Source organism: Equus asinus, chromosome 29 (assembly GCF_041296235.1).
Source record: "Equus asinus isolate D_3611 breed Donkey chromosome 29, EquAss-T2T_v2, whole genome shotgun sequence".
NCBI classification, from domain to species: Eukaryota; Metazoa; Chordata; class Mammalia; order Perissodactyla; family Equidae; genus Equus; species Equus asinus.
This window is the reverse complement of record NC_091818.1, coordinates 18,079,484-18,097,846: the sequence shown is the minus strand read 5'-3', so window position 1 is coordinate 18,097,846 and position 18,363 is coordinate 18,079,484. Positions and strand designations below refer to the sequence as shown.

General features: G+C 36.7%; 1 long non-coding RNA gene across 1 annotated transcript; it reads right to left on the bottom strand.

The window, feature by feature from the left end:
* Positions 1-3,347: 3,347 nt before the first annotated feature.
* LOC123281984 (uncharacterized) lies at positions 3,348-17,275 on the bottom strand. The gene is made up of 2 exons (XR_011499232.1): positions 11,123-17,275; positions 3,348-4,793 (listed from the first exon to the last, which is right to left on the bottom strand). It is a non-coding gene; the product is annotated as an uncharacterized lncRNA (long non-coding RNA).
* Positions 17,276-18,363: the final 1,088 nt, after the last annotated feature.

Genomic DNA, 18,363 nt, shown 5'->3' with positions numbered 1-18,363 from the left:
TGTATTGGGACTCAGTAAGCGCCCACTTACTTTCTTCTTTTTTCCTACTGCATACTTAAAAATACTATGTTTCATGTACTTTTAAGGTTTATTTAGTCCTTCTGCAACTGCTTTTCAGAAAGCCTGGGTACTTAGTGGACTTACTTATTTTTCTTACTTTAAAAAATGTTTAAATAGTGGTAAAATACTCATGACATAAAATTTACCATTTTAAACATTTTTAAGTGTATGGTTCAGTATTGTAAAGTATATTCACAGTTTTGGGTAATCAATCTCCAGAACTTTTTCATCTTGCAAGACTGAAACTCTATACCCATTAAACAACAATTTCCCATAGCCCTCTTCCCCAGCTCCCAGCAACCACCATTCTTCTTTCTGTTTCTAGAAATTTGACTATTCTAGATACCTTATATAAGTGGAATCATAGAGTCTTTGTCTTTTGTCACTGGCTTGTTTCACTTAGCATAAGGTCCTCAAGGCTCATCCATATTGTAGCATGTGTCAAAATTTCTTTTGATGGACTTATTTTTAAAAATGAATTTTCTAAAATGTGCTTGCCCAAATTCCTGGATTTTGTTTAATATTACATTTCTCCATGTGTTGAAAGATAATGATGCCCTTAACACTGCATATCTTTATTGTGAAACTGTAAAAAATGGAATATGTTCTTTGAAAGCATCCTCTAGTCACTAACATACTGCTTACGAACATCCCACTTTTTTGGTGTATGCGCACATGGGAATAGTTATCACCCCGGATCAGCCAGTCTTGTCCTCCATAGGCGATTCTCCATCAGCATGCTTGTTCAGAACTGTGCTAACAGGTTTAATGAACAAAAAGAAATGCTACAAAAAAGCATATTTCAAACATTAAGCATGTAGACTATCTATTGATTCTGAGAATTCCTGAGCAACTTTAAAATGCTCATTTTCCACACTCACGCCTCCTGTTACTAGATTCCTTTCTGGGCTCCACTTCAAGCCTTGCTTTCTGTGTTCCTTCTCTCTGGAACGTACAGCATCCCAGAGTTCCTGGAACGCTTTCGAATGTGGTGACTTGGGTCTCCTCCAGAACCTTCACTGAGTGCAGATGCACTGCTAACTTCCCCAGCGCTGGCCCCTCAGAAACAGGCAGAAGGCAGTCTCGGTGGTTAGCAGAAATCCTCTCTCAGTTTCAACCTAGTGCAGCTCCGATTCACCCTTTGTAGCTGTTGGAACTATTTCTTTTCTCCCTGTTTCATGAGGAAGTGAAGGAGGTTTGTGTTGTAGAGAATTCCCCAAATGGGGTCAACATTTCCTCTCCCCACCCAGTTTTATTGAGATATAATTGACATAACATTGTATTAGTTCAAGATTTTCAATGTCATGATTTGAAATATGTATATATTGTGAAATGATTACCGCAATTAATTTAGTTAACATTCCTCATCTCATATACTTATAAATTTTTTTCACTTGGAATGAGAACTTTTAAGATCTACTCTCTTAGTAACTTTAAAATATGCAACAGAAGTGTTAACTATAGTTACCATGCTGCGCATTACACCCCCCAGGACTTATTTATTTTATAGATGTAAGTTTGTATCTTTTGACCACCTTCACCCACTCACTTCTCCCTCTCCCCCGCCTCCACCCATACCTCTAACCACCAATCTGTTCTCTGTTTCTCTGAGTTCTTTTTCTTTAGTTTCCACATATAAGTGAGATCATACAGTATTTGTCTTTCTGTCTGACTTATTTTACTTAGCATAATGCCCTCAAGATCCATTTATGTTGTCACGAATGGCAGGATTTCCTTCTTTTTTAGGGATGAATAATATTTCACTCTGTATATATATACACATTGTATAGTCATTGTATCTATCTATATATACATACATATATATACTTGTATCTATACCATGACTTATGGTATATATATCATGTCTTGGCTATTGTGAATTATGCTGCAATGAACATGGGAGTGCATATATCTCTTTGAGACAGTGATTTCGTTTCTTTCAGATGTATACCTAGAAGTGGACTTGCTGGATCATATGGTAGTTCTAGTTTTGATTTTTTGAGGAACTTTCGTACTGTTTTTGATAGTTGCTACACCAATTTACATTCCCACCGACAGTGGGCAAGGGTTCCGTTTTCTCCACATCCTCACTGATGCTTGTTATCTATTATCTTTTTGATGATAGCCATTCTGACAGATGTGAAGTGATATCTCATTGTGGTTTTGATTTGCATTTCCCTGATGATTAGTGAGGTTGAGCACTTTTCATGTACCTGTTGGCCATTTGTATGTTCTCTTTGGAGGAATGTCTATGCAGTTTTTAATCAGATTGCTTGTTTTTTTTTGCTATGGAGTTGTATGAGTTCCTCATATATATTTTGGATATTAACCCCTTATCAGATCTATGACTTGCAAATGTTTTCTCCCATTCTGTAGATTGCCTTATCATTTTGTTGATAGTTTCCTCTGCTGTGCAGAATCTTTTTAGTTTGATGTAGTCCCAATTGTTGACTTATGCTTTTGTTGCCTGTGCTTTTGGTGTCAGATCATTGGCAAGACTGATGTCAAGCAACTTACCCTCATGTTTTCTTCTAGGAGTTTTATGGTTTCAGGTCTTATATTTAAGTCTTTTATCCATTTTGAGTTTTGGAGAAAGCATGATCCAGCTGTGGAGAATCCTACAAATGGAGTCAACATTACCTGTGGGAATATAGATAGAATATAATATAGATAAGAAGATAATATGGATGGCAAGTAAGCACTTGTCATGTGTCATTAAGAAAACACATAGCTTCACCAAGTAATGTTTGCAAGTTTTAAAAGTTAATTTATTTTTAAAAACATTTTTTATTAATGAGTATTTTTTATTAATGACCTGGCTCTCTACCGTATCCCCACTTTCCATTTTCTTTTAATTCATTTGTCTTTTAGTCTTTCCACAAAAGATATTTTCCTTACCTGAATAATTACCCAAGTCTCCCTCTGCCATTCCATAGCCTTCACGTTCTTTAAAATTCATCTAAAACTCACCTACTTCAGGGACCTTTCCCTGATTAACAGGCACTGCTCTCTGTAGTAATCTATTCACAAGGAGGTGCATTATAATTTATGCAAGAGATTGATTCCAGAAATGCTTGCAAATTACTTTCTTAATAGATATAATATTTTAATGCACAGCCAAGCTCTCTACCTAAAAGAACTCTGATATATTACTCTATAATGGGAATAATTACCCTTTTAATTTCTTTGTTGTGTAGGAAAGTAGATATATGTATATATCTTAAATATAGATATGTATTTGTATATATATCTTAAAATTAATTATAATGCAAATTAATTAGTAGTACTTGTGTTCAATACTCTTTATATGTGCTGCCTTGTAAATATTTTGGTTGTGATATGTGACTAAGTACAAGGACCCTATTACTTTTTTTGTGTTCCTCAAAAGCAACTGGCAGAGTGCTCAGTCTACAGTCGATATCTAATTCTATAAATCTTTTGATAATAATTGTTTTTTATTTGGATTTCTAATTATGATGGAGGACTAGAGATTTATTTTTTACTTGTATTTTTAACATCTTTATTGACATATAACTGATAGACAATAAGCTGCCATAAAGCACATAATTTGATATTTTCACACAGGTATGGATATACATACATATCAGTTATATATCCAGGAAACTATCACCACAATTAAGGTAAGGAATATAACCACGACTTTAAAGTTTTCTGTGCCCCTTTGGAATAGTTCCTTCCTCTCCTCCCTGCCCTTCCCCCACCCAAGGCCACTACTTATCTGCTTTCTGGAACTGCAGATTTTGCATTTTCTAGAATCTTGAATAAATGGAATCATACACTATTGCTATTTTTAGACTACCTTGTTTCACACAGCATTTAGAAATAAAGTTACTACAAATATTTATGTATAAACTTCCATTTCTCTTGGGTATATACCTAGGAATGGAACGGCTGGACTGTATGGTACATATGTTTAACTTTTTAAGAAACAGTCCAAAACTGGATATACTTTCCTAAAAGCATTATATGAATGTTACAGTCATTCTGCATCCATACCCACACTTGGTATAGACAGTCTTTTTAGTTTTAGATATTCTAAATGTAATGGTTTTAATTTGTGTTTTCTTAATGACACATGACAAGTGCTTACTTGCCATCCATATTATCTTCTTAGGTGAAGTGTCTGTTCAAACCTTTTGCTCACTTTTTGGTGGAATGCCTGTTTCTTATTAGTGAGTTGTGAGTTTTATATATTCAGGATACAAGTTCTTTATCAGAGATGTGATTTTCAAATATTTTTTCCTGGTCTGTAGCTTATCTTTTCGTTTTTTGGATAGTATTTTTCTGAGAGCAGAGGGTCTAAATTTTGATGAAGTCCGATTTACCAATTTTTTGTTTTATAGACCATGCTTTTGTTACCGCCCAAGGTGGGTCGTCTGCTCACCACAAGTCAGGCCAATAGACAGGAGGCAAGGTGGTAGGAGAGAAAGGACTTTACTACAGCTTGCTAGCAAGACGGAAGATGGCTGACTCATGTCTGAAAGAACCATCTCACAGAACAAAGACTACAGGCCAGTTATATTTGGGATTATTCTCCAGGTGGGGGAGGTGACTGGTCTCTCCGTGGGCAGATATCTGGTCCCAGTTCCTAATAGTCCTTTGTTTTACTGGATATGCATCAGAGAATGGAGCAATGCCCTATACCCTGATATTTCAGTCGTCATTGATGATGGCTATCAGCATAGGTTCTCTGCCCAGGAGTCATCACATTCCTAAGGAACTCAAAAGAACAAAGTTATCATCTTAAAGCAGCTGAGAGGGGCCAAAAAATCTACAGAGCATGTCTGGGTTAGTTAGTCAGAGGTCATTTAAAGTTACAATATGTTTTCTTTTCTATAATATGGCTTCTCTTATGTCAACCTTGTGTTGAGCCAGTATCACTTTGGGGGGTGGTGTCTTAGAAATCTTTGCCTAACCCAAGGTTACATAGATTTTTCTTCCATATTTTGTTCTAGAAGTTTTATATTTTTAAGCTTTACGTTTATCTCTATGATCCCCTTTAAGTGTTTTTATATGATGGGGGTTGGACCAAAGTTCTTTTTATTGTTTTTTTTTTTAAATGTGACTATCCAATTTTATAGCACAATTTGTTGAAAAGACTACCCTTTCTTCATTGACTTGCTTTACAAACTTTGTTGAAAATCAGTTGACCTTATATATGTAGGTCCATATTCAAGCTACTATAACAGAATATCATAGACTTGGTGACGTACAAACAACAAACATTTATTTCTTATAGTTCTGTAGGCTGGGAAGTCCAAAATGAAGGCACTGGCAGATCTGGTATCTGGTGGGGACCCACTTCCTCATAGATGGTTGTCTTTTCACTGTGTCCTTACATGGCAGAAAAGTGTGAGTGAGCTCTCTCAAGTCTCTTTTATAAGGACACTAATTGCAATCATGAGGGTCTACTCTTTAGATCTAATCCTCTCCCAAAGACATTAGGAGGATGGTACCTCCTAATACCATCACCTTGGGAGTTAGGTTTTAATATATGAATTTTAGGGGGAGACAACCGTTCAGACCATACCATCCTTCCTTTAGCCCCCTGCCCCCACACCAGTTCATGTCTTTCTCACATGCAAAATACACTAAGTCCATCTTAATAGCCCCAAGGGTCTTAACTTGTTCCAGCATCAACTTAAAAATCTAAGTCCAAAGTCTCATCAAAATATCATCTAAATCAGGTAGGTGTGAAACTCAAGGTAAATTCACCTTGAGGCAAATTCCCCTTCAGCTGTGAACCTGTGAAATCAAACATGTTCTGTGCTTTCAAAATACAAGGGTGGGACAGGCATAGGATAGATATTCCCATTCTAAAAGGAACAGAAAAGAAGAAAAAGGTAACAGATCCCAAACAAGTCCAAAACCTTAAGGCTCAAGAATAGTCTTTAGCTAGAAGCACTACCTTCTAGGCCCACTGGGGCAGAGGTCCTACTTTCTGGCACACCGGCCTGGGGGTTGGGCCCCCAAGGCTCTGGAGTTTCCAAGGCTTCTGGGTCAGGAGCTCTCTTGACTCAGGTATGGTGTACGCAAGGGGTGACCCCGGTAATTTTAGGGCAGAGTGAGTGGTTAGAATCACCAGATAAGGCCATCCCACTTAGGAGTGAGCTGGTCCTGTGGGCTCCTGGTTTTCTATGTTTTCAGGTATACCCAATCACTGGGCTGGAAGGGACGGAGGGCTAGGGCTGCGGGGCTAGGCAGGGCCTGGTTGCTATATGCCAGTGCCTTCACTGTTTCCCCTACCTGAAGGGCGTACTCTCGTTCTCCTGTACCTCTGGTATTCCCCAGTTGGCTTTTTCACTTGAAGTATTGGAGTACTGCATGCTGATTGGCATAGCCTGCTGAAGCCTTGATGAATCAAGTTCTTTATGACAGGGGCCATGCTGTTGAGGGCATCCTGTCTGAAAGGATATTGTTTAACGTGGGCACTTGTGCCCACGTTTTAGTTTGAAAATCATGAGGTTCACTTTGAGGCACACCCCACTTTTCCTTGGACACAAACTCAGGGATTTACCCCTGGTAATTCTACTAAGTTTCTCTTTAAATCTTTTAACTCAGGCCCTTTTGTCAGGAGCATAATCAGCTGGTGACGTCAGCTGAGCAGATGTTTACCTCCAACTGGTCTCCTTTTACATAAATGGAAGCTCCTAATTTATGCAGTAGGTCCTCACCCAGAAATGGAATAGGGCCTTCTGGCACATACAGAAAGGAACAGGTTAATGTTTTCCACCTAACTTGCAGCTTAAAGGTTTGATTAACTGCTTGTTCTCTGGGGCTCCTGATATCTACTATATTATATCTCTGGCTAGTAAGTTTGGAGATTTGACCTTTTGTTAGCAGTTTCATGAAGTCATCAGTTTCTCCATTAGAGTTCTGTAATTTCTTACCCAACTGAGTCTTACAATCTGAAAGTTTATCAGAAACTTGTATTCTAGAGCAAATGTCAGAGTCCTTTTCATGAATCTCTGAAGATGAGACATATTGCAAAAATTTCAGAGTAAAACAACGGTCTGCAAAATACAAAACACTCAAAAATGGGAACTGACAAAGACACTTGGCTATTTCCGTGACATACAACACTTTGAGATAATAACTAGAATTATGATTGACAACCAGGACAGATCAGAATTTTTGGAATGTTATATAATTTTTTAAAACAGTTATATTAATAACATTTACCAACACAGTATAACCCGGGAAAGCCTATCATCATTTATTTCATAATGTTCCCCTGTAATTTAACACACTGAATAAGTCTAATTAGTTTAACATCTTCCTCTTTATGGAAAGAGGGAACAAAGTCTTTGAGAAGTCCCAGGGCTGATTGGAAATTCTCAAAGGTTTTTTTTTTTTTAAGTCAAAAGAAAGACTTTAATTTCAGGGGAGGTTCATCAAAAAATACCAAAAACTTTTAAAACACTTGATCAAATAGGAAACAGTGCTTAGTTATCCATTTAATCAAAGTGACAACAGAAACAGTTAAAAACAAACCAAAACAAACCTTAATAGAAAGACCTCAGTCTTTTGAACATAGGAAATTATTTTAGCAAAATATAGATTTTCTGTCTTTTAGGTAGACTTACTTAAAAATAAAGAAAAATATCTTATAACCCCTTTTAAAGAGTAGACCAAAAGTTCAAGAAAATTATCTAAGAGAGAAAGCCAAATTCTAATTTTTGCCCCAGTATACTTTCTATATTAAAACTCATTTACTTAAACTCATCTCAATCTTAGCCAACTCGACGATGCACAAAGCTCCTCAGGGTTTTGCTCCCATCCACCTTCTGTAACTTATTTTTTACCCTCAGAATTTGTCCCATGCCTTTTTTTTTTCCTCCTAGTACTTTAGGACAAATTTATCTTTCTTAACAAAACAAAACTATTTCCATTCTTTATACCTTCTTTACTGAAAATGTATCTTACTTTCCTTGAATACAAAGATGTTTTCCATATTAAATTGTTAGTAGTTTTAATTACATACATAATTAGAATTCCTAAACCTTAAAGTCCTCAATTTTTTCTTTTTTAAAGATTTTATTTTTTTCCTTTTTCTCCCCAAAGCCCCCTGGTACATAGTTGTATATTCTTCGTTGTGGGTCCTTCTAGTTGTGGCATGTGGGACGCCACCTCAGCGTGGCCTGATGAGCAGTGCCATGTCCGCGCCCAGGATTCGAACCAACGAAACACTGGGCTGCCTGCAGCAGAGCGCGCGGACTTAACCACTCGGCCACGGGGCCAGCCCCTTAAAGTCCTTAATTTTTAGTGGAAACTAAAAAGCAAGCAATCATGAACTGTCCTTTACATGAGCATTCTGTGACTTGGCAAACTATACCTTTTATAATGTCTAGAACACGTTACCTTTGTTGACGTAAAATAACCAATAACCATTCTGCAGATAAGAGAAATAAGGTGACTTCTACTTGAGCCAGAGTGAGGATTATAAGTGGGGAAGGCCTTAGATAGCAGTCCAGAGAAGCATGCTTTTCAATACAGTCTTATATATTTTTAGAACAGAGAACATACATTAAACACACTCAGGATATATTTTCATTAAAGTTTCAAAGAGGTATTTAGCTGCAAATTAGCAGGTTAACATGACCCTGATGTCAGGAAAGAGACTAATCTGGGTGTTACCAATAGGGCATTAACAGTAGGGCGTAGGAGGGGAAGTATGCATTTTTATCTTCAGAGAGTGCATTCTTACTTTAATGGTTAAAGCAGATGTACAATGTATGTTTGATAGGCTATAAGTTAGGCTTCTTTAGTTCAAGCTGAATCAGTTTTGAACCTGAATAGTTAGGCCATATACCTCAATATGCGAAAATGTCTTGTCACCTTATGGTAGAATTTTCTTTATTTTGAGGAAGATTAGCCCTGAACTAAAATCCACCACCAAACCTCCTCTTTTTGAGGAGGAAGAGTGGCCTTGAGCTAACGTCTGTGCCAATCTTTCTCTATTGTATATGTGGGATGCCTGCCATGGCTTGGCCTGATAAGTGGTGCACAGGTCCATGCCTGAGATCCAAACTGGTGAACTCCAGGCCACTGAAGTGGAGCATGTGAGCCTAACCACTAAGCCACCGGGCTGGCCCCCCATACAATTTTTTTTTTTTTTTATAAAATACAGAACATGTTTACTAATAGACCCGAACATCTTGTAGTTTCTCTGTAATAAGAAGCCAAGAGTAGATAAACCTATACTTAAGAATTAATGTCTAATATTTTATCTTATTTGGAAATGATCTAGATACTCAATGAGTTTTTCTCATTTAATTTAACCTAGCAAAATTTCAAAGTTTCAAGTTACAAAAGAGATTTTGGAAGCTCTTTTAGGTACTCACGTCATAAACTATAATTATTGCTAAAAGTTTATCTATAAACTCTTATCTTACTTATATCTAGACTTTTTGTTTGTAACAATCATATTTAGATTACTCCCAAGAACTTTATGTGATACTAAAGCAGTTAGCCATCATCTAAAGTTGTTTTAAGTACATACATTGTAACATATAATCTTTGTTAAAAAGTTTCCCCCAAAACTTCTACCTTTTTAACATTTATTTAGTTTACTTATTTCCAATAATTATTTAGGTTGCCTATAAAGACTTTGAGACATCAGACAAAATCAGTTATCATTCTAAGCTATTATCTTGCTGGCAAATTTGTAACAGGGACACCATGAGCTTATTTGACCAGTAAACCCAGGCTGCATGTCTGCATCATATCCAATGCTGATAACTGTGGAGACAGGCCTATTTTAATCAAACCAACGAAGTTAAATGTTTTTATTTACCAAAGATTATTTCATATCATGTTAACTTGAAAGACATTTGGGTTAGTTTCTGTTACATTTAGAAATAACTTATGTAATCACTTATTTTAAGCCAATTAAACAGAGCTCTTAATTTTCACCATACCATCCGGAGGTAGAAAAATATCTCACATTTATAACATATACATACAGACACACATAAACAACAGACAAATGCAACAAAGACTTTATAGCCTCTGCTTTAAATTTTTTCCTTAGATTTTTGGGCAAGGCTTCTTTCATAGCAATCCGTATCTCCAAATGGTTTTTTTCCTGTTTTTTTTTTTCTTTCCTTCAGTCTTAGGAATCTGGGTTGGTCTAGATCATAGCTCCCAGACACATTGCTAGTTTCTGAGATTAACAGGGGTGGTTAATTACTTTTCAAAGGACTGACACACCCATCCAATTACATTGTCTTTAATTTGATCCTTTCTCTCTGGGTATGTAGTTTTATCTTAATTTACGGAAGGCCAAAAAAAACCAAAAATTCCTATCAGGTTTTAAATATCAGCTTCTGATTTGGCCAAATTTCTGATCATAAGCTACTAAATCCTTTCAAATATTTTGTCAAGTTTCAGCTGGGACAAACAGTAATTATTCCTCACAGCACTAAACAACTCCATTAATTTTTTCTTTAAGTTTTAGCTTCCTGTTGACTGTTGAAGGGTAGCAGTCTCCCAGAAAATCTCTCAGAGTCTTGTTAGCCCTGGGAAGGGCTCATATTGGGCCCTCCTTCGAAGGTAGGTTGTGGTGGTGTCTGTGAAAGCCGTGACTTAACAAGTGCACTGCTTAAATGATCTCACCTAGTTGGGACATGTCTTCTAACTGCCAGTGTAGACGTGTGGAGGCTCAAAGGAGTCCCAAAGTGGCCACTGTAATACCAAATTATCCTGGGTTATCTTGATCTAAAGATTCTTTTATTTTTGTGGTAAGGATCCTTTTTATAGCTGTTTTTGAAGTTAATTTGACCATCTTAAAGTGAGATCTCCTTTACCATGCTTAATTAACAATGCCTAAATGGTGGATTTATATGCTCTCACAATATCAGGCAAAGGAAATGTTTCCCAGTGAGACACAATATTTATCCCCACAATATAATTCAATATACAATCAGGCATAGGAGATGTAATAATTTTATACAAAGCCCTTCATTTCTGGCTGGTCCTGCTAGAAGAAGATTAGTGAAAAGACAAAAGCAAAACAAAAACCCTGAACAGCTGTTCTTACCTCCTTCTGTTGCCACCTCAAAACCTCCCACGGAGGCATTCTGGCTGCAAGGGTTGGGCGCCCCCAATTGTAACCTGGAGAGATCAGGTATCCCTGATCCCTCACCCAGTCCATCTCTCATGCACTGGGTACCCGTCCTTGGGAGAGGGACTCTCTTAAAGGACTGATAAGACCATTCCTGGGGAGAGGGGCTCCCTCAGTCCATTCCTGGGGAGAAGCCCCTCTTCTCCCTCAGTCCCGTGTGTGCACACACACTCTGTTCTGCTGCTAAACTGAAGGTAGACTTTGTTGGCTTGTAGGAGATCCCCCTTGACTCCAATGAAGCAGCAGAAGACAAAAGTCTAAGTGCAGCTGCTATTTCTGGTTCCAAGCGTCAGTGGGGAGGGTCTGGTGACCAAGCACCAGGCAGGACAGTCCTGGTTTCCCTTAGGTTCACAAGCCTCGAAAAACATAGGTGAGTCAGCCTGACATGCTTCCACAGCCCATTGCTTCAACTTTTGGGAGTGGGGAGGCTGGGATCAAAGAGAGAAGCCAGCAACGATTCCAGTCCTGGTGGAGTTGCATGTTTTGTTACCAAGCCCTGAGGGACCGGTGACCTACGAGTGGGTCCTTTTGCCTGGAGCCGCCTGAGCCAATAGAACAAGGCTAGGTTCAGAATAGCAGAGCAGAAACGTTACTCATTGATCAATAAAAGGAGGAGGCAGAGCTCCTGCTCTAAGACACCTTCTCCCCAAAGGGAAGGTAAGCAGGGTTCTTATGGGATGTGAAGTGGGAGGAGTCTCCGCATTGTCACCTGGGGCATGTAAAGGTCTTCCCTTCTTGTACACGGCACCTTTTGCACACATTTCCTTTTGTGCATGGCATTACACTGCCATCTTGGACCTTTCTGGTTTGGAACGGTTCTGTAGTTTGGCCATCTGGCAATGTTCTGCCTTGGTTCCTATAAGCAAGCAAAACTTAAAAACAAAGAATTAGACATGGAAAATGTTTTAGGGATTTCCCTTAGTGACAGTTTCATCACTCACAAATTCCCGCTTCCACAAAAGACTGGGACATGAATACAATTGAGCCAAGTTCTTTGCCACTTTATAACAAGGATCACCTTTTCTCCATTGTCCAATAACATATTCTTTACTTTCATCTGCGACCTGATAAACTTAATTTATATATCAGGACCCACAAAATGGAGGCTTTCCCAGTGACCCTGCCCACATCACAAATCTAAAACTAAGTCAGCCTGCACTTACAGGAAACACCAGTCAAGGAAACCTAACATACACCAACCATCATTCACGAAATCATGTTTAGTTAGCTTACCTGACCCTAGAAAATAAGACCTGCTAGTTTTATAAGGAAATCCCTGACCTACTAGCCAATTATGCCATTTCTCAGTTGCCTCTTCTAACATTCTATAAAACTCCATCTACCTCAAATCCCTGGGAACAGTGTCCCACTGCTTGTGAGACACTGGACTTCCCCAATCCATGGACTGTTTTATGTTGGATAAAGGACATCAAACTTGCCACTAAATTGTTTCAGTTTTGTCATTTGACAAGCCTCATCAGAACGGCCTTTACCGTCCATATTTCTACCAAAATTCTGTTCAGGATTATTTAGGTATTCTCTAAGAAGATTGAGGCTTTCTCTACAGTCTCCTTCTCTCTTTCTGACTTCTCACCATAATCTCCCTTAACAGTCCATTCATGGCAACCTAGGCTTTTTCTAGCATGCACCTCCAAACTTCTCAAGCCTCTACCCATTGCCCAATTCCAAAGCATCTTCCACATTTTTAGATATTTGTTACAGCAGCATTCCACTTTCTGTTTTTGGTACAGCAGTCCCACTTTCTGTCTTAGTCCACTCAGGCTACTGTAACAGATTGCAATAGACTGGCTGGCTTATAAATGACAAACACTTATTTCTCACAGTTCTGGAGGCTGGGAAGTCCAAGATCAAGGTACTGGCATATTTGACACCTGGAGAGGGCCAGATGGTTGTCTTTTCACTCGGTCCTTACATGGTTGCAAAGGGCAAGAGAATTTTCTCAGGCCTCTTTTATAAGGGCACTAATTCTATTCAGGATGGCTCTGGCTTCATGACCTAGTCACCTCCCAAAGACCCTACTTCCTAATACTATCACCTTGGGGGTTAGGTTTCAACATATCAATTTCGGGGAGGCACAAACATTCAAACCACAGCAGTTCATTTTTAGGCTCTGTATTCGGTTTCATTGAGTTGTCTATTTTTGTACCAATAACACACTGTCATGATTATTATAGCTTTATAATCAGTCTTTAAATCAGGTAGTGAAAGTTCTTCAACTTTGTTCATCTTCTAAATTTTTCTGGCTATTCCAAGTTATTGTATTTCCATATGAATTTTAGCATCAGGTCATTGAATCCTACAAAAGATCCTGCTGGAATTTTGATTGGGATTGCATTGAAGCAATACATTAATTTTCAGATGATGGATTCTTAATCATATTAAACCTCCCATCCATGAACATAGTATATCTCTCCATTTATTTGAATCTTTGTTATGGTCTGAATGTTTGTGTCCCCCTAAAATTATTGTGTTGAAACCTTACCCCTATAGGGGAGGAAGAACTATTCCTCTACCCTCTAGGTTCTTCTGGTTCATTTAAGAATTAAACTGACATGACTCAGAATAACAGGAGAAAATCAAACAAAGTTTAATAATATGTGTACATGGGAGAAACCCAGGAAATCTGAATAATTCACCAAAATGGCAGAAGTCACTACCTTAAATACCATATTCAGCTAAGGACAAAAGAGGATGTTGGGGGTAGTAGTTTGGGACTTCAAAGGGGAGGAGAAGATGGAAAACAAATGTATGATAAACAAATGTTGACTATGCCTTCCAAAGACAATGAAAGATGGAGAGGACTTTGATTAAAAGGCCCTTGTTAGGTTCCTCCCTGTCTATCACACCCAGTTTATATTATACTATAGTTGTCTTATATTAGCTGCTTCCTTGAACATGTCTTCTATCTTAAATTCTTTTAGGCAGTTGGGGTAAAGGTCAAAGTTTCTTTTTGAGTCTTTTGTTAAAAATAATCAAGCCAAAGAGACACATTTTGGGGTGGCAAATTCTAATCCCCCACACCCTCAAGGTGATGCTACTAGAAGGTGGGGCCTTTTCGAGGTAATTAGGTCATGAGAGTGGAGCCGTCGTGGATGGGATTAGTTCCCTTATAAAACAGACCACAGAGAGAGGTCCCTTGCCTCTTCCACCATGTAAAGTAATGGCAACAAACCAATCATCTAGGAAATGAGAACTCACCAGACACTGAATCTGTCAGCAACTTGATGTTGAATTTCCCAGCCTCCATAACTGTGAAGAAATAAATTTCTGTTGTTTATAAGCAACCCAATCTGTGGTATTTTGTTATAGCAGTCCAAATGGACTAAGATAGTCTTCTCTAATTTATGTTAGCAGTGGCTTATAGTTTTCAATGTGCAAGTATTGCACACATTTTGCCAGATTTACCCTTAAGTATTTCATATTTTTGATGCTATTGCAAATGTTATTCTTAAAATTAAGCATTGTTTTCACATCAGAAACTTTTATCAGGTTAAGAAAGTCCCATTCCATTCTATTCCTGGTTTGCCAAGAGTCCTTTTTCTAAAAAAAATCAGGAATGGATGTTGGATTTGGCAATTCTTTTTCTATTTTAATTGATATTATGATATGGCTTGTCTTTTCCTTTTTTTAATATAGTGAATTACATTGATTATTATTTTTTTAATGTTAAATCAACCCTGCATTCCTGGAATAAACCTTACTTGTTCATGATGAATTGTCCTTTTACTATAGTGTTAAATTTAATTTTGCTAAAATTTTGTTCAGAATTTTTGCACATATATTCATGAGGGATACTGGTCTGTATGTTTCTTTCATTACAATATCTTTATCTAGTTCTGGTAAAAGAGTAATGCTGGCTGAAAGAATGGGTTAAGGTATATTCTCTGCCAGATTTTCTAGATGAGTTTGTGAAGAACTGGTGCTATTTCTTCCTTAAATGTGAATGACTTTGGTGTGTTTGTGCTTTCAAGGAATTTATCTATTCATCCAAATTGTTGAATTTATGGGTACAAAGGTGATTATACTATTCTCTTACAATTCTTTTTTTCTCCCTACAATTTGTAGTGGTGTCTTTTCTCTCATTCCTGACATTAGTAATTTGTGTCTCCTCTCTTTTCTTACTGATCAGTGTGGTTAAATATTTATCAGATTAGTCTCTCAGAGAACCAGTTTTTCATTTTATTAATATTCCCTGTACGTTGGTTTGTTAGTTATTGATTTGTTTGCTATTACTTTCTTTCTTTTGTTAATTTTTAATTTTTGTTTTCATTTTTTTTTAAGGTGGAAACTGAGAACAATGATTTGGCATATATTCTTTTCTAATATTTGCAATTAGTGCTATTTTTCCCTGCTTCATTGGCAGCTCAGAAATTTTTATATGTGCATTTTCTATCAACTCAAAATACTTTATACTTTCCCTTTGATTTTCTTTTCTAGATCTGCATTACTTTTTTCCAGATATTTGGGGACCTTCTGAATCTATTTGGTGTTGATTTCCAGTGTTATTATATTGAGGACTGAGAGCAATTGTTTATGACTTAAGTCCTCATAAATGCATTGGGACTTATTCTGTGCACAGAATATCCTGCTTAGTGGTCCATGTAAATTTGACAGAGATGTAAATTCTTCTTCAACAAATGTCAAGCAGATCAAGTTGGTTCACAATGTTGTTCAAATCTTCTATATCCTTATTGATCTTCTATCTATTTCCTCTAGCAATTATTGTGAGAGATGTTGAAATCTCTGACCATAATTTGCAGTTCTATCAGTTTTTGCTTCATATACTTCAAAGCTCTGTATTAGATACATAAACATTTATGATTATTATGTTCTCTTGATAAATTGATACCTTTATCATTACAAAATAATCCTCTTTATCTATGGTAATATTCTTTGGCTTACATTCTTTTTTAATATTAATATAGCCACTGCACCTTTTTTTGATTTAGTGTTAGTACAGCACTACTATTCCATTCTTTTACCTTTAATCTATTTGTGCCTTTATGTTTAAAGTGAGTTTCTTTTAGGCAGCATATAATTGGATATTGTGTTTGTATCTAATCTGTCAATTTTCACTTTCTATTGGAAGTGTTTAGACCATTTATATTTACAGTGATAATCTACCATCTTGTTATTCATTTTCTACTTACCCAATCTTTTCTTTGTTCCCTCTTCTTCTTTTCCTGACATTTACAATTGAGTGTTTTAAAAAAATTATTCCATTTTATCTCTCCTGTTGACTTATAACCTATAACTCTTTGTGGTATTATTTTGGTGGTTGCTTTAGCATTTATATTATACATCTTCAATGTAACAAGTCTACTGTCATGTGATATTATACCACTACATGCATAGTAAAAGAACCTTATCACAGTATATTTTTATTTTTTCTTTCTTAGTCTCTGTGCTATTATTGTCAAGAATTTAGCTTCTATATATGTTTCAAGTCCCATCATACATTGTTATTTTTGCTTTAAATAGTTGATCTCCTTTGAAAATGATTTAAATAATATGCAAAATGTCTTTATACTTTTTTACATAATTACTATTCCTCGTGCTCTTCATTCTTTTGCATAGATTGAGCTTTCCATCTGGACTTGTTTTCCTTCTTCTTGAAGGAGTTCTTTCAACATTTCAGGCAGAGCAAGTGTGTTGATGATTAATTCTTTCAGTTCCCTATGCATGAAAATTTCTTTTGTTTTTCTAGCTTTATTGAAATAAAATTGACATATAACATTGTGTAAGATTAAAATGTACAACGTGATCCTTTGATATATGTATACACTGTGAAATGATTGCCACAATAAGGTTAGTTAACACATCCATCATCTCACATAGTACAATTTTTAAATTTTTTTTGTAGTGAGTACTTTTAAGATGGACTCTTTTAGCACCTTTATCATTTATCAAATATACAATACAGTATTGTTAACTATAATCACCATGCTATAAACTATATCCCCCAAACTTATTCATCTTACTACTGGAAGTTCATACCCTTTGACTTTGAACACTTTCACCCATTTTCCCCGCCCCCCACAGCATCCCTGCAACCACCAACCTGCTCTCTGTTTTATTGAGTTCAGTTTTTAAAAATTCCACATGTAAGTGAGATCATACTGTTTGTCTTTCTCTGCCTGATTTATTTCACTTCATATAATGCCCTCCAAGTTCATCCATGTTGTTGCACATTGCAAGATTTTTCTCCTTTTTTATGGTTGAATGATATTCCACTGTATAAACACACCATATTTTCTTTATCCATTCATCTGTTTAAGGATGTTGAGGTTGTTTCCATGTCTTGACCATTGTAAACAATGTTTCAATGAACACTCAGGTTCATGTATCTCTTTGAGATAGTGATTTCATTTCTTTTGGGTATGTAACCAGAAGCGGGGTTGTTGGATCATATGGTAGTTCTATTTTTAATTTTTTGAGAAACCTTCATATTGTTTTCCATAGTGATTGTGCCAATTTACATTCTTACCAACAGCATAAAAGAGTTCCTTTACTCCACCTCTTTGTTGTTGGTGGAATTGGTGTTACTGACACCAACACTTGTCATCTCTTGTGTTTTTGATGATATCCATTCTACAAGGTGTGAGATGATATCTTATTGGGGTTTGCATTTGCACTTCCCTGATGATTACTGATGTTGAGCATCTTTTCGTGTACCTGTTGGCCATTTGTATGTCTTCTTGGAAAAATGTCTATTTAGGTCTTTGCCCATTTTAAATCAGATTATTTAGTTTTTTGCTATGGATTTGTAGGAGTTCTTATATATATTTTGGATACTAACCCCTTGTCAGATGTGTGGTTTGCAAATATTTTCTCCCATTCCGTAGGTTGCTTTTTCATTTTGTTGCTTATTTCTTTTGCTCTGCAGAAGCTTTTTAGTTTGATGTAGTCCCACTTGTTTATTTTTGCCTTTGTTGTTTGTGCTTTTGGTGTCATATCTAAAAATTGTTGCCATGACTGATGTCAAAAGCTTCTTTCCAATGTTTTCCCTTGGAATTTTATGGCTTCAGGTCTTACATTTAAGTCTTTAATCCATTTCAAGTTAATTTTTGTGAGTGGTTTAAGATATGGGCCCAATTTCATATTTTTGTTGTGATTATCCAGTTTCCCCAATAACA